Below are 6,977 nucleotides of genomic sequence, written 5' to 3'. Positions count from 1 at the left end.
CATGTATCAAAACCATCCTCACCACCTCTGTTAAATCAGCCAAGAAAGAAGCAATGTAAGGGTGGGAGGTGGTCATGAGGGACTAGAAGAATGAGGCCACCTTGTCAAGATAAGCAAGAGGGCTATTAGAAAGAAGCAATGTAGGGGTGGGAGGTGGTCATGAGGGGCTAGAAGAATGAGGCCACCTTGTCAAGATAAGCAAGAGGGCTATTAGAAGTAATAGGCAAAGCCTTACCAATTGATGCATAAGGAATAAAGAGGCTATTGGTGGTGATTGTTAGGATCTCCACTAGGGAGGCTAATACTTCTTGAGGCGATAGCCATTAATTAGGAAGGGATCATCAGAAGCATCAACTATTTGGACTTGAACAAAGCCATTAGGGTTGACAATAAGTACCTTATAGGGACCCATCCAATATTGTTGAAGCTTTCCTATAAACTTGTCAAATCTGAGTCATAAGAAAAGAATAAATCACCTTCCTTAAACTTCTTTTTCTTGATGAAACTATCATGATAGGCCTTTTATCGAGCTTGTGTGGCTTCCATAAACTCACCATACACTATAGGGCCATCCAGCAAGTCTCATCTAAACATTCCAAGTGTAAGAGATGGCAATGTAAAGACTCATCATCTCCCAAGTGCTCTTTGATAGCAATGGCAGAGAGGGAAACTCCAATTCAATAGGGAAGATGGTCTCTGTGCCATACCCTAGTTGGTTGGATACCCTAGTTGGAAAGGGTTCTGTCCTGTAGCAGCCTTATGGGAAGTTTTGTATGCCTAGAGGGACTTTGTAAGTCCATTGTCCCAATCACGATGATGTGGAGTAATCGTCAATTCCTCCATAATATTATGAAGGAAGTGAGTACCTTTTTCACATACCAGCTCTAGGGGATTGCCAAAATGGGTGATGATATTCTCGTACAGGAAGAGAGCCATACTATTGCCATCATCGTGCTTCAGAGCTTTGGCTTCACACTACTTTGTCATGTAGTCTATACATACCAAGGTACATATGTTCTGCTTTCTTCTGGTTGGTGAATCAATGGGGCCAACGAAGTCAATTCCTCACTTCTCAAATGGCTTTAGGGGGAGAAAGATGGGTTGTAGTGATGTGGTGCTAAATTTAGTAGTCTTTCCCATCCTCTAACAAGTATCACAATGTTTGCAGTAGTCATAGGCATCCTTGTGGAGGGCCAGGCACCAATATTTAGTGAGCAAGGTCTTTCTTGCTATCCCATTTCCTACAAAGTGTTTCCAATAGGGCTCATCGTGGAATGCTTTCAACACTACTCCGATCTTATCTCCTGCAACACATCTTCTCAACACTTCATCTTTGGCTTTCTTGTACATTGCACCACCTAACAAGGTGTAAGGGAATAATTCTAACAAAATTTTCTTCTTCTCATGGCTAGAGATACTAGAGGGATACTGTTGAGTAGACAAGGGGTTGGCTATGTCTACATACCATGGGTTTATAGTTTCTACTAGAAAGAGGGAAGAATCAGGAAGGTAAGGATCATCTTGCTCCTCTTTATCGCTTTAAGGGATTTAGGATGATAGATAATCTGCCTACATTGACAAGTAGTGTCAAAACTTCTCTAAGGCAAACACCATTACCAAACATTCAAGATTTTTCACTGTATAGTCCCTTTCTTGATCAGTTACTTTTCGCATAATAAATGGGTTGATCTAACTTCGATGAGCCTTTTTGGCATATAACTATTCATCCATCTTGAGATCAATTCCTGCAAGCTAAGTTAAGAGACTTTCCATGTAGTTTAAGTGAGTTGCAAGAGATGTGTTTGATTTCATATCTAGCCTTAAAAATTCAATCAGTAATCCATACTTAGATAACTTTGATTGTGCACCAAACAAAGTATCTAATCTCTTCAATGTATCATTAGAGGTTTCATAGGTATCCACATGGTGGATGTAGCTATCATCCAATTCCAACTTAATGATGGTATGTGCTTTGTCATCATTCTTTTGCCAAGTAACTGCAAGATTTGCATCTCGAGGCTTCTTGATCTCCTTGCCATTGGTAATGACCCAAAGACCCTTCTTCATCAAGATGAGCTTGATGCGGGTTTACTATGTATGGAACTAACCTAACCCCTTTAAACCAAAAAATTGGAGAGTCTTTTTCCATGCTAGAGCAGCAAATCAACACCAAAACACTTAGATTTGAGTAGCAAAAGATTTAATTGTGTCAAGAGACACAAGGAATATAGTCTCAAATAACACTTGATGAGTATCAATAGATACTATGCTTTCATACACTTAAGTTTGATGCTTTGATTCTTGAATTTCTTCCCTCATTGCTAATTTGATGGGCAATGCTTGCTGGAAAATTCAACTTTTAGTGGATCTGAGTGGTAGAGGCTTGCTTTGAGTACCACGAGATTGAAAACAAAGAAAAGAGGAAGTTTTAAGTAGGTTAGCCATTTTAGGGTTTGCAAGATAGGGGCTTGGTTTTTCTCTCTGTGTGGCTCACACAATGAACCATTTGGGACAATATTTGAGCTGGGGATGCGGTAGGTGATGGGCTTTCGTTTCTCTATGATCATGGCCAACTTTTCAATGCACATGAGGAGATTCATCGATACCACCCAAGAACAGGCGCAAACAAGGCAATAATCACATTTTTTAGGAATGTTGGGCATATACTGTACCAATTCAACAACTGAAGTGCCACAAAGAAGCTTTGGAAGCATGGGAACAATTCTCTAGAAGGAAGCACTAATAAATATTGCTTGTAGAGTGAGATATGAAAGCTCCAAGGAGGGTCTAGCTATGGCTACCACAAGGTGGAAGTTGAAAATGAAGTTGAAGATAAAGTCATGAGCTGCCATTGAGTTGAACTGAGGTTGATAGAGACTGAGAGAGTAAAGAGAGGAGTTGAGTTTTTGGGCTCTAATACCATGTAAAGAATGTAAGATCTAGAGCATGGCTATGGATGTTGAAAGAGGAAAAGTGAGCTCATGAGATAAGAGACATCAATACCAAATGTCACACAAGTGAATTAGGTTCCAAGATTGAAGCTTGGACTCATAAACACAATCTTTTGTAGTGGACTGACAATGACATGGACACTTTGCTAGAAGTACAAAAGTAGTATGACATTTCATACAAAAAGGGAGCAAGTACAATGCTTTATAGGAATAGACTAGGCTGCACTTTCTACCACTGTGCATATGGGATTTTGCATTTTGAGTTCACACTACTCCACACAAAGAGGCTAAGCTAAGTGTGATTTCCAATATCTCAACACCCCTCCTCAATCTCACAACCATAGAAGTACAAAGTATGTAGAGGCTTTAGTGAGCAACCACCTGCGAAGTGTGGACACACCACAAACATGGTAAACACCAGAGGCTTTCATAAAAAACGCTAAGTGTGGATACCAAAGATGTGGTGGACATCTAGAGGGTGTAATAGGAGCCTCACAAAGTGTACAGATGTTGTAGTACAAGGTTACATGAGGACTTTACAAGCCTATGTCAGAAGCATTAGGGCTAGGCATCACAGGGCTAAAAATTTCTATTAGAATAGAAGGACTGATGAGGATTCTCCTAGTGGTCTTCTTCTTCTTTTGCTCCGTGTTCTTCCTCTTCTTTAAAAGCAACTGGATAGGCGTTTGGGGACCTCTTCCTGGCATGACAGAATTTCTCCATGTGCCCAATCCTTTTGCAAAAGTCACATACTAGTTGATCTTTCTTGCCCTTGTACCTCGTACCTACATATAACATTTGTTTAACTTTAGAGGTACTTGGTTATTCTTTGGATTTTACCTTCTTTTCATCTTCTAGTAGGGAGCCCTTAATGTTAACCAACTTAGGACTAGTCATGTTGATCAATGTAGTTGACACATTATTATAGTTAGGAGGTAGGCTTTTTAACAACACACCAATACAAGTATCTTCATCCATCTTGAGATCAATTTCTGCAAGCTGAGTTAAGAAACTTTCCATGTAGTTTAAGTGAGTTTCAAGAGATGTGTTTGATTTCATATCTAGCCTAAAAAGTTCAATCAGTAATCCATACTTAGATGACTTTGATTGTGCACCAAACAAAGTATCTAACCTCTTCAATGTATCATTAGAGGTTTCATGGGTATCCACATGGTGGATGTAGCTATATCATCCAATTCCAACTTAATGATGACATGTGCTTTGTCATCATTCTTTTGCCAAGTAACTGCAAGATCTGCATCCCGAGGCTTCTTCTCTTTGCCATTGGTAATGACCCAAAGACCCTTCTTTATCAAGATGATCTTGATGTCGGTTTGCTATGTATGGAACTAACCTAACCCCTTTGAACCACCGAACAATTGGAGAGTCTTTGCCCATGCTAGAGGAGGAAATAAACACCAAAACACTTAGACTTGAGCAGTAAAAGATTTAATTGTGTCAAGAGACACAAGGAATATAGTGTCAAATAACACTTGATGAGTATGAATAGATACTATGCTTTCATGCACTTGAGTTTGATCCTTTGATTCTTGGATTTATTCCCTCCTTGTTGATTTGATGGGAAATGCTTGCTAGAAACTTCAATTTTTAGTGGATCTGAGTGGCAGAGGTTTGCTATGAGTGCCAAGAGAGAGAAAACAAACAAAAGATGAAGTTTTACTGGGGATGCCTTAGGTGATGGGATTTCATTTCCCTATGATCATGGCCAACAACGGGATGTGGAGGATGAGATTCATCAGTATGACAAGGTACATGCGCAAATAGGGCAGCGATCACATTTTTTAGCAATGTTGGGCATATACGCCAACAATGTCAATCAACTAAAGTGCCAAAGAGAAGCTTTGAAGCATGGAAACAATTCTCCTGAAGGAAGCACTGAGAAATATTTCCTATAGAGTGAGATATGAAAGCTCCAAGTAGGGGCTAGCTATAGCTACCACAAGGCTGAAGTTGAAAATGAAGTTGAAGATGAAGTCATGAGCTGCCACTGAGTTGCATTGAGGTTGAGAGAGACTGAGAAAGTAAAGATAGGAATTTTTTTGAGCTTAGGCCATGCCCAACTGGGCTCTAATACCATGTAAAGAATGTCAAATCTAGAGCATGGCTATGGAGGTTGAAAGAGAAAAAGCAAGCTCATGAGATAACAAACATCAATACCAAATGTCACACAAGTGAATTAGGCTCCAAGATGGAAGCTTGGACTCAGAAACACAATCTTTTGTAGTGGAATGATAATGACACAGACACTTTGTTGGAAGTAAAAAATACTATGACATTTCATTCAAAAAGAGAGCAAGTACAATGGTTTATAGGAATAGAATAGGCTGCACTTTCCACCACTATGCATATGGGATTCTGCATCTTGAGCCCACACTACTCCATACAAAGAGACTAAGCTAAGTGTAATTGCCAATATCTCAACATCTCCCCTTTTTTTTGACAAAAAATGGCACACGAATTCTCCTAAATTTAGAGATCCTGAAAGCATCAGCAAAAGCCTGAATTCTCCTCCTCAATCACAACATAAAACTCCAGTAATCTCCCCCTCTTCTCAGTTCTACAAGAGGCTTAGATTGAAGCAAGATCATCTGAGAGCCAGGCAAATCAGTCATGGCATCTGTGGCAGCGTCTCTGGACCTCAAAGATCAAATCACTAGCATTAGATTGCATCTTGAAAGCTTCGAGATTGCTGATTTGTCAAGATACCCTCCACAAAGAGCTCCTCTTCTTAGACACAACCCTTCTTCTTCAATTTAACTATAAATATGAGGCATGAGTAGTCATTGGAAGGCAGTCTGAGCAAGAGAGGAGAGGCTCTTCTCAAGAGTATAGATCAAGAGGGAGTGGGGCAAGAGAAGTGCAAGGACGGGAATTCTCGTCACGAAGATAAGGAGGATACTCCGTAGGCTCTTGGAATCCAATCCTCTATCCCTTCTGTCCCACTTCCATGTGGAATCAAGACTCTTCTTTATTTTTCTAAATTCCTAGTAATCGTTATCCCCCATCAATCAAATTCGCGACAACCCCAAGCTTCCTTGCTGAAATCCCCTTTACAATCTCGCAATTAAAAACCATGGCCCTAAAAGAAAGTTATGAGGGGTGCAGAGGTAGGTTGCCAATAATGCTATGGACACAATCACTACAAATGGAATAATGAGTACTCGGATTACAAATGAAGCTGCAAATACCATCAACCAAGCACTTGCCATCGATCCCCATGTACTATATTTTGATAATAAAGATAGCTAGTAGGCCATCATCCCATGAATTAGCAACAAAAAGCTACATTAGTAAAATAGGATTTTATTTATTTTGTGCATATAATCTTTTAAAGAAATTATTAACTACAAATTCCAAGGGGTAATTTGGGTTTGTATAAGATGTACCAAGGAGAGTTCAAGGAAGGTACTATGTCCATAAAAGACTTAATATTTTTAATTTGTATTGATCTAACGAAACCTTTGATGGATAAACATGGATCCTAATTCTCGCTGTATAAAAGACCTTGAGATGGAATTATCAAAAGAATACTTTTCGTAATAAAACTAATCAAGATCTTTTTTTAATTGTGGGCAAGGACCCACGAAACTCCAAGGGAGTTATTCTCAAAAATAGAATTCTTATTTAGATTTAGTCCAAACTAGATCCCGAGGAAGGGAAAATCTGAGAAGACTATTGGAAGATATCGCCACTTACGCTAAGTTTTGCCTTGATATTATTATTTTTGGAAAGAAAAGATTTGTCTTGGAAATAAATTTGTTAAAAGTTTATGTATAATGCATTCAAAATAAGATGTTCGTGATTGTAAGTTAGGTACTAATCTTTCCTAAAATCATTTGGCCAAAAGATGGATGATCGTGTACAAATCACCGAGGACTGAGGTAGTATTTCGAGGAGCATAGAACGTCGCCGACTGAGATAGTGTTCTTGATGGCACTAGACCTTCCCAAGACTAGCGTGAATAAAACTTACTCTTCTAAGGAGTTTTCTTTTTTTGTTTTCCAT

The sequence above is a fragment of the Lygodium microphyllum genome, chromosome 27, assembly GCF_053477565.2.
Source record: "Lygodium microphyllum isolate KBCC chromosome 27, Lygodium_microphyllum_v1.1.10, whole genome shotgun sequence".
NCBI lineage: Eukaryota > Viridiplantae > Streptophyta > Polypodiopsida > Schizaeales > Lygodiaceae > Lygodium > Lygodium microphyllum.
The sequence above is the reverse complement of the archived record's forward strand: the minus strand, read 5'-3'. Positions refer to the sequence as shown.